This window comes from Carassius gibelio, chromosome A25 (assembly GCF_023724105.1).
Source record: "Carassius gibelio isolate Cgi1373 ecotype wild population from Czech Republic chromosome A25, carGib1.2-hapl.c, whole genome shotgun sequence".
Lineage (NCBI taxonomy): Eukaryota > Metazoa > Chordata > Actinopteri > Cypriniformes > Cyprinidae > Carassius > Carassius gibelio.
This window is the reverse complement of record NC_068395.1, coordinates 4,234,980-4,245,507: the sequence shown is the minus strand read 5'-3', so window position 1 is coordinate 4,245,507 and position 10,528 is coordinate 4,234,980. Positions and strand designations below refer to the sequence as shown.

General features: G+C 36.4%; 1 pseudogene; it reads left to right on the top strand.

Annotated features, from left to right (window-relative positions):
* Window positions 1-443: 443 nt before the first annotated feature.
* Window positions 444-9,447, top strand: LOC127946883 (protein unc-45 homolog B-like; annotated as a pseudogene).
* The last annotated feature ends 1,081 nt before the right edge of the window (window positions 9,448-10,528 follow it).

The following is a 10,528-nucleotide window of genomic DNA, read 5'->3' as shown; positions in this document are numbered from 1 at the left end:
ACTGGCTTCTGATTGGTTAGATATACTGTGGTGATTAGTATGTTAAACGGGGTGCCAAAATACAATCCAGAAATGTGTTATTAATCCAGGCGGTGGCAAGTTGTCATACTTATAGTGAATACGTCTCAGTGTGATTTTATTTTTGAAAATCAGTTCTGTATGAACAGATAAAATTAATATCTAGAAATGTAGAAATCTAGAACAAGATATGTATAAATGGAAAGCATTGTTTCAGCAGAGGGAAAGGCAGATATTAATGTTTTATTTTATTGCCGCTGTCAGTACAATGGAATTCAAATAAATAGATTCCTATTTTGGCTATTGCTGGACTTATTTGGTCAAGACGCGCAAATGAGGCGGAGTTTAGTCGAGTAGTCAAGACTGGCTCATGAATATTAATGACGCAGCTAGACGCTCGACCGGTAGAATTCGGCGGCGTCATCATCACGCATCGAAAGCAGGAAGCTTACACTCGAGAACAGTAAAAACACATTTTGAGAGCTCTGGGAATGTTTTACAACATTTTTTAAAACAAGTAAAACCAGTTCAGATTGTATTCAAACCCCGAAAGGTATTTTTATTTTATTATTTTTTTTGTATCTGAAAAACGCAAACAACGCAGTGAAAGGTGAGTTGTATGTATGGTTAACATACAACTTCACCATAGTTAGTTACAGCTCTAAACACAGATGTTATGATACCTGTATATGATCGTGCAAATAATGCAATACGTTTGTATGTGTATATTTTATGTATTTTGCTAACACATTTCACATAATTCAGTTTCAGCACTTTTTGTGGACGGACTTTATTTTTAAATCCATTTTTTTACATTGCAATACAGTTGCACAACTGCTAATTCAGTAGCCCCAGTCATGTTGCAATAAAATATCTATGCTATATAGTGTCAATTCTGTCCCCACATATAATGTTTTTTTATCAATATGTAGATGTCACAGGACTCCACTATACTGAAGGAGGAAGAAAACAACCACTTTAAAGCCGGTGATGTGCAACAAGCTCTCAGCTGCTATACCAAAGCTATAAAGATCAGCGACTGTCGATCCAAGAGTGCAGTTCTGTACCGCAACCAAGCAGCATGCTCTCTTAAACTTGAAGACTTTACCCAAGCTGAGGCAGATGCCACCAAAGGTAAAAATGGCATCTAGTGTTTCACCTTCATCACTAACTGAGTCATGTTTCCCGTTCTCAAGCTTTGGACGCAGATCAAGGATTTCCGCAAGCGCAGGCTCTGCAGAAGCTCAGACGGTTAGATCAGGCATTTAGGGATGCTCAGAAATGTGCACAGCTTGAACCCAAGAATAAAGCTTTCCAGGACCTGCTTAGACAGCTAGGTTAAGGTAGGTTATGAATGGTGCTTGCAAAAGAGGATCACTATTACTATTTACGATATGAAAATGAAGTAATTTTTGTGTTTATATATAGGCAGCACAGCTCTCCTCCACAGACTCACGAGTTCAACAGATGTTCAAACTCCTTATAGACAGTTCAGCTCAGATTTCAGACAGACAGAAGTTTATTATTTTAACCCAAAGGTATCTTATATGAAGCTTCTCAGTTTATTCATATTGTTTTGTTTGTAGACCATGGTCATTGTGAACGAGGGGGCTTCTGCTGCTTCCACCGTGTCTCTTTCAGCATGCCATCTGCTCCAGGTGATGTTTGAGGCTCTTACGGAGGGCATGAAGAAAGAGATGAGAGGAAAAGAGGAGGTCATACTGCCAGGTGAGACGCTAGCCTTCACTTTGAGAGCTCATTTCAGCGACCTACTTTAAGCCCATGACAAGACCAGAAATATTTTCCAGCAGAGAATTCTGTTCTACTTCTTTGAGACTGGGTTATGTCAGTTTAAAGTAATAAAAGTTTTAAAATAAGTGATTATGGCCACAGGGATATTATAGTTCACTAGTGACTACTGACTTGAAATAAAATAAACAATAAATGATTTTCTTTTGCATGTAAGAACTACATATTATACATACTATAGATATATATAAAATGTCTAAAAAATACTAAAAATTAAACAAAAACACACTACAAAATTACAAACTAATTTTAAAATGAAAATGTAAAATAGCTAAATTTGGTGGATCATGACCACGACATGAATCAGACAGATTTTGTGTCACCTTGAAGAGGTTTATTTTATGAAAACAACTGGCTAACAGTACATTATCACACTTATTACATGATTACTGAAATAAATAAAACATAAATGAATAAATAAAACTATAAATAAATTAATCATCTAAATATCAGTTAAATAATAATGAAATATTGAGTTTTTAGTTTTTATTGTATTATATGAGAAGAAATAGCGATATGATAAACTTGCACAGTTATGCAAACAGTATTATTGGGAAAGCAAAACTGAAAAATTCACTGCAGGTTTCCACAATTAACCAATTAGAATCCAGTATTCCAGAATTCAATAAATTTTCTCATATTTCCACTAGTCTGCAAACTTCAAAGTGATTTTAAAACATAATATAAAACTACAAGAGTAATTGTGGGAAATTTGCTTTACTGTCATATTTATAATATATTAACATATTATTTCTCATCTGTTGGTTTTGATTGCTTCTATTGTTCTCGTCTGTAATTTGTTTTTGATAAAAGCATCTGCTAAATTACTCAAAATGCAATAATACATGTTCAAGATTCAAGATTTTTATTCGTTTGAATAAAAATAATTTGTATGAATTTATTCGTGTGAAACATCTATTGATATTGGTGTCTTAATGAGTCATAAAAATAACTGAAACTGCATCAGTTTTGAAAATGCATTGTTTGTATTGCAGAACCCTCCCTTGAGTTGCGTTCCATGTTGCATCATCTAATTGACATGCTTCCTGCGTCCAGCGTGTCTGGAGACGGACGTGACAGCGCCATCAACCTGCTAGTTAAACAGGTGCCGCGAAAATCCTTGAAAAACCCTGGCAACTCTCTCACCCTGTGGGTCATCTTTTTTTAGTAGACATGTGTAGACATCACTGATGTTAAAGATCCTTTGACACCTAAACAGGTCATTTGGTGTTTCGCATTTATGTTTCTTTAGGGCTGAAGAAAGTTCTAGAATTTATAGAAACTGTACCCGAGGTCGAGGGGTGGGCTGCCGCTCACAGACAACACTCCTTTGAGCTGCTGCGTTCTACTTAATAAGCTTTATGATGACCTGAAGAGAGATAAAGAGAGGGAAAACTTCAACAGCTCTCTGAAGAATATGTCCAGTAAGTTTTACACAGTCAGAATTGTGAGACAATCCAGAAAGTCTGAACTGTGAGATAAAAAGTGACTATTAGTAGTGACTTTAGTGTTATTGCATGGTAAAAAAAGAGTTGCATTTTCTTTTCACTGTCCATTTTCATTTTTTCTCCAGGCATCACTTTGGCAGTTCAGATATGGAGAATAAACTACGAGTGATCCAGACGGTCTCTGTTCTGCTGCAGGGTCCCAGTGATGTTGGAAATCGCACCCTGGAGCTGAGCGGTGTCATGGATGCTGTCATTTCCCTTTGTGCGTCTGAAAAACATCACTCAGCAGCAGGTGGCAATGGAGGCACTCATTCACGCCGCCGGCGAAGCTGAAAGACCTGTACATGAAGAGCGTAAATGAGCGGATACGTGTGTGAGCACTAGTGGTGAGTGTTCAGACTCAAAGACATCTACATTTCAAGAGTTTTTTCTTTTGTTTTCCTGAATTCTGTAAGTTTCCCGTGTGTTTTGTAGGGGTTGTGCAAACTTAGCTCCACTGGAGGCACAGATTTCAGCATGAAGCAGTTTGCAGAAGTAAGTTTTGAGCTTTGCTAATAGGACACATTGTAGTGATCAGTTTTGCGAGAGCAACCACTCATTTTCCCTCAGCAGTGTAAAAAATCTAGTTCTTTAAGACTAGGGTTTTCATACTGATGTCAGGGGGCTGAGAAAAAAGTTTTTTAGGAGATCTCACATGATCTCACAAGTATTATTTTTAGTGATTATTTTGTGAATACTATAAAAAATATATATATATATATATATATATATATATATATTCATGCATTAATTTACTAAAAACATAATTTGATTCACTATTTAATATTAAAATTATGTTAGTATGTTATATTATTGTTTCATATATTATTGCATTATTACAACAAAGATATTTTACACATTATATAAATTATGTATTCATTTTATATATTATTAATTTGTATTAGTATTAGTATTATTTAGTTATATTTATATACATTATTGAAAATATATAATGTTTTATATGTATGTTGATATTAGATTGTTACATTGGACATATAAAAGAAAAAATTAACATTATACGATTATGAAATGTCTGTCGACCTATTATACATCTTTATAATGTCAATATAAAATGTTTTGTAGATGTGAAACATTACACATTATTTACACATCAAAATCGTTGCCTTGATATTTTAAGAAGGAGGTCTCTCACAAGGGGATCATCATATTTGGGTAGTTTGATTAAGAGTAAGAATCTGCTCATCTTCAGCTGTTATTCATAAGCACTACAATTAGCATTTAAACCTATGCAGCTGTCTTCATTTTACCATTTATTTCTGCAGCTGCAGCAAAAGCAGTTTTTGAATGGCTGTGCATATGTAAAACAGACTCCTTTAGAGAAGCAGAGCGATCTATAATTGCAAAGATGTTCGTGCAGGTGGCCTTCAGCTGTCTTTGTTTCCCAGGTGGCTCTGCAACGAAGCTCTTCCCCCAACATCATGAACATGCAGTTTTTCTAACCTAATGTCGTTTAAAACCTGTATCACTTTTATTTATTTTCTGAAGAACACAAAAGATGATATTTAGCAGAGTGTTAATGCTGCTCTTTTCCATCTAATGAAAGTATACAGTGAACAGAGGCCATCAAGCCCCAAAAATCTTACGACCTATTAGCAATATTTCAAGACTTTTGAAGCCATACTTTAGTTTAGAGTGCAAACAGACCAAATGTTAAATAATTAATTGCTATTTTCTATCCTTTTGTTAAAGAGAAGATTAAATCACAGGGGTTTTGAAACAACATGAGGGTGAATAAATGGACAAATGTTTAATATTACACTGACTACAGTAATCTCTCATCATGTGTTTAATGGAGGATGGTGGTGAAGCTCTTGGAGGCCGGGGTGGTGTCAGCGTTGGTTTGTATGGTGAAACCGAGGCCTGCAGAGAACGTATCGCCAGGTGCTTTCAGTTTGATCATGTCTAGAAATATTCTATACACTATGAAGCACACTTCATTTGAAAAATTTCGGCCAAATTCAAAGGCTGCCACTGTAAAATTAATTTATTTGCACTCCAATTTTGGCCCTTTCCCACTGCTGGCCCAACTACTGTCCCAAATTCAAATTTAGCCTTGGATCAATTTGTTCCATCAGGGGAGATTGTTTGAAAATGGATTTCAGTGTGCAAAATGGTTATTCTCCATCCAAGGAAGTGGCCCTTTTATCAGATTGAATAAGCGTCTCTTTTCCTCCTCCTGACAGGGTGATTTTTGCTCTGGTGGAGAGACAGGAGGACAGAGGGTTAGTTGTGGCACAAGGAGGAAAAGCGAGTATATTCTCTCATCGTGCCTGTAGAGTTTTAGGTCCTGCTAGTTCTAGAATGAGAGCATTTTACACTGTTATGTTGATGTAGACTAGCATTCAAACCGCTTATGGTCATAAAGCAGTGAGCCTTTGGAACACTCTTCCAAACGAAATTATTTCCTGTATAAACTATAGCACATTTACACGCCTGAACAGTGGCTATTAGCAAAGCAAACCTGGAAGCACTGAATGACTGTGATATGAACGATGTAGACTGTGAGTGAGTGTCAGATTCATGTTCAGTGTTTTTATGATGTGAGTGAAGTGAGAATGATGTGAGAACATCTGTCCAGGGACTGCGGGTGGCAAGTAGCATTTTTTGCTATAACCTGGCACATGACATATTTTCTTTCTTAGTCTAATGTTTTTTGTGCATTGTCCCTGATTAAATACTTAAAAAAAATAAAAAAAAAAACGTTGTGGTCGGTAAGATTAATGTTTTTACCGATTCTCACCAGAATTTCATGGAACACTTCACCCAAAAATTTAAATTAGCTATAAATGTACTAAGCCTCAGGCCATCCTAGACAAAAATGAGTTTAATTTACAGATTTGGAGAAATTTTGCATCACATCACTTGTTCGCCTGTGGATCCTCTGCAGTGAATGGGTGCCGTCAGAATGAGAGTCCAAACAGCTGATAAACACATCACAAGTAATCAACACCACTCCAGTCCATCAGTTAATGTCTTGTGAAGTGAAAAGCTGCATGTTTGTAAGAAACAATTCCATCAAGACATTTTTATCTTAAAAACATTGCTTCTTGTTAAAATATGAGTCCTCTATCCATAATATTGCTTTCTCCACTGAATTTGAATTTAAACTGGCATAATGATGGATTTGTTTATTACAAGCACACCGCTTTTAACTGATTACCGGTGTTAACTGATGGACTGGTGTGGACTATTCTGATGTTTTTAATCAACTGTTTGGACTCTCATTCCGACGGCACCCATTCACATTGATAAGCAAGTGATGTGATGCTAAATTTCTCCAAATCAGTTCTGATGAAGAAATCTTTGAAGACCAGAGAGTGAGTGAATTTTCAGCCAATTTTCATTTTAGGTGAACTATTACATTATTCCACAGGACAGTCAAACATTCAAAAGCACATTTGAATCCCACAGGCAGAAGATTATTAAGGAGAAAGCCGTGCCTAAAATAGAGGGCTTCATGTTTGAGGATCACGACATGGTCCATGCTGCTGCGACGGAGTGTGCGTGCAATCTTGCCTTAAGCACTGAGGTTCAACACATGACAGTATGCTGTTTTAGACCTGATTTTGATCTAAATTCTTTCTGAAAAATTATGATTTTGTAGTTTTCTTTGATGCATCAGGTGCAGAAGATCTACCTGGCTACAGACAGTGACCGTCTCAAGTTGCTGTCTCTCTACAGTGGTGAAGATGATGAGCGACTGAGGAAGGCTGCATCAGGCTGGATCTGGCTATTGAGGACAGCCTCCTTCAGAGTTAGTGGTAATACCATATGATGCCGTATTGGAAGAGGGAGTGGGGTTTGAAGCAGTGTTGTAGTCGAGACCAGCTCATTCGAGTCCGAGTCCAGATCGAGTCCAGAGAGGGTCGAGTCCGAGTCAAGACCGAGTTCAGAAAGGGTCGAGTCCGAGTCAAGACCGAGTTCAGAAAGGGTCGAGTCCGAGTCAAGACCGAGACCAGAGAGATTGGGTCTGAGACAAGACCTAAAGAAATCTTCAAGAGTATGTCAAATGTTTGGTGGAAACAATAAAGGTTAAAAGGGCCACATAGTATGTGGTGTAAAGGTAATTTTATTAGTATTATGAAGTGTTACTTGTCAATATTAAGTGCTCATTTTCACATATCGTTGTACCACTATACACATCCATATAACCTTTCTAGTACACATAATATTACTGTACGACTCTATATTGTAATTCTACATAACACTTCTAGTACAAGTAACATTACTGTACCACTATACCTGTAAATGTTCAACTGTAACAGCTTTTACATAACTTTTAACCTTGAAGCTTAGCTAATAACTGCTAATATCCTTACAATGTCTTGGATTATGTGCACTTTAGATGTTGTGAAGATTAGAGATGGGCATAATTACTTTTCAAAAAATTAAGTGAGGAGACCATCCAGCTACCCAACCAAGCACGATGTGGTCTCATGATCAATCCACCCCAACTAAAAACTCTCTCTACTGGCACAGAGGAAGCCGGGACTGACAACAGTTACCATTTTATCACTTTCTGTAACAGCAACGGATAATCTAATGCTAATTTCCCTGGATGGTGCGTTTTAATGCAGGGTAAAATACACACTATTTTTTTTTGTTACGGAGGGCATACACACAAGAGCCGAGTGACTGTCCAGGAAAATTTCATCCAAAAGTGTGTATGTGCCAGGGGAAGAAAGCTGGATCAAATGCCATATAAGTTCAATGCATTCTGTCAGACATTGTTTTTGAGGGGGAGATGTTTAGTGTTGAGACAGTCAGTCTGTGTCTGTATTCATTATATAATTTAACTAAACAATATTTGTTTTTTTTCTGTGACCATTTTGTCCTACTTTGTAAAAATAACATAGTTGAGAGAAATAATGTAGCAATGTGGCTTTCTGGAAAGCGGGATCACTACAGGCGGATGGCAGGAGGGTAACTTAAGGCCGGTGACACACTGGCTGCGTTGCGTCTCTACTGCGTGCCAGAAACGTGGTGGCTGCTTCGCGTTTTCTGTGTCTTTATACACCAGAAGCCTGTCTGATGCAGCGCTAGCGCGCTGCTGCTGCTGTAGGTGACATAGAGGGAGGCAGCCGAAAAACCAGGCTCTTGTCTTCATGACCACAATATCAAATTTATTTTTTTATTTTTTTACACACCTACTGATAAGACACCATCAACAGTATTGACGGCAAAATAGAGTATGTTTGACAGGTGCAATATTTGAAAATCGATCATTATTAATTTATTTTTAAAATTACATTTATATCTGAATTTATGTCAACCTATAGACTTTCAAATATCAAAATGTCATGAATTAATATGTATTTGTGTACAAAATGACATATAAACATATTTTCCTAGTATATTTTGCCTGGAAACACTTCCAACATGCATGCGTGTCGCGTGAAAAATAGGCGTCGGTTCTATTTCTAGCATGCACGGGTTTTCCGCGCGTCTCACGCAGGCAGTCTGCAAGATCTAACCTGTTAACATGGGAGCCGAATTAAAAACAGACATGCCACGCAGCTGAGGCGCTTGCGCCACGCATCCAGTGTGTCGCTGGCCTAACGTCTCACGTCAAAAGAAAATCACCAGTCATTGGATGTGTCAATCATACATCAATTTAAATAAACATTAACATACAGTAATAATCATGAAATATTTTGATTGGGACTCGAGTGGACTCGGGCATAAGTCCGATTCCTAATATGTTCGAGTCCGAGTCAATACCGAGTCAAAATGCACGAGTCCATGACAAGACCGAGACCATTAAAATACGGTCTCGAGACCGAGTCCAAGACCGAGTCCGAGTCTCGAGTACTCAACACTGGTTTGAAGCCTTATGTCCGCTATTGATAAAAACATAGCACACATTTCATACTCGCTAAAGAGAACAAATAATATGTTTATTCACTTCGATTCCATTATGTGCACTGTTTTTATTTTACATGCACATTCCAAGATGTATGATTATTCATTCCCCTTAGATGAGGAGCACATATTGAAAATATTGATTTTAAGTTATATATTTGTTTGATATCACCTCACCATGTATATTCAGGTCTTAATGGTTGAATGTGAAATTATGTATTCTGATTTTATATAAACACTTTGTTTCAAATGTGGTGGTCTTTTTTTATTCTTGTTTTTGTTTTTAACAGATTAAGTAGATTTGGTTGGTTTTAATAATGATGATTTTCCACCTGTGCTTTCCATAGTTTTGCAGCTACCGAGCATTTAAAAAAAAAAAAAAAAAAAAAAAATTATATATTTATATGTATATAACGGAAAAGTATGTTACAAATAAAAATGGATAAAGCAAAACAAAAATGGAACTATAAATTTCATTGAAACAAACGGCAAGATCCCTCTCACATTCCATAGAATCCAATCGCACGTCACATGACTCTCACTGAGGACGGAGTCCAAGACATCATCCGGAAATATCTGCTGCCTAACAAGAGTTCAGTGAATTGCAATAGCATGTCATGAAATGTTTATAGATGGTACTTTAAACTTTAAGTAACCTTATAAGTTACAAATGAAGTACATTTATATATATATATTTAAAAATACATCATTTTATTAATGTGTTGTAAAGATTGTATAAATTATTTCATAAATGTGTTTAAATATCAGAAATGTCATAAATATTATATATAATATAATGTTGTGTAAAAATAGTATTTTATTGAAAAAAATATATTTGTATTATATCTACTGTTTAAAAAAAAATATGACAATACAGAAAAGTGTGTGCTGTTATATAACCTTTCACTTTGCATGTTTAATTTAATGACAGACATCCGTTTTTTTTTTTTGGGAATAAAAACATATTTTTGTCTTTTTTGTGTCTTAAAATGTTGTAATATTTGACAGGAAGTTAGATCTAATAATAAATCAAAGAGACTGTTAAATCATCACACTGAAATTGGAAAGTCAGGCCAAGTGCATTGCATTGTGGGATATGGCATCCCAGTCAGAAGCTGTGTTGGATGCTGTATTTCGTCACAGAAGTTGTATGCTTGCATAGACTCAATACTTGACGTCTGAAATATGTATAATTGAAGCATTTCGGTAAGTATACACTGTTAGTCTAAACCAGTTCTTGATCAACTTGTGAAGAAGGCAGATTCTGCTCTAGCCTATGTCTGACTGAAACGCTCGTCTTTGTACCCTGACAGTACTGTTTACATCTCAAT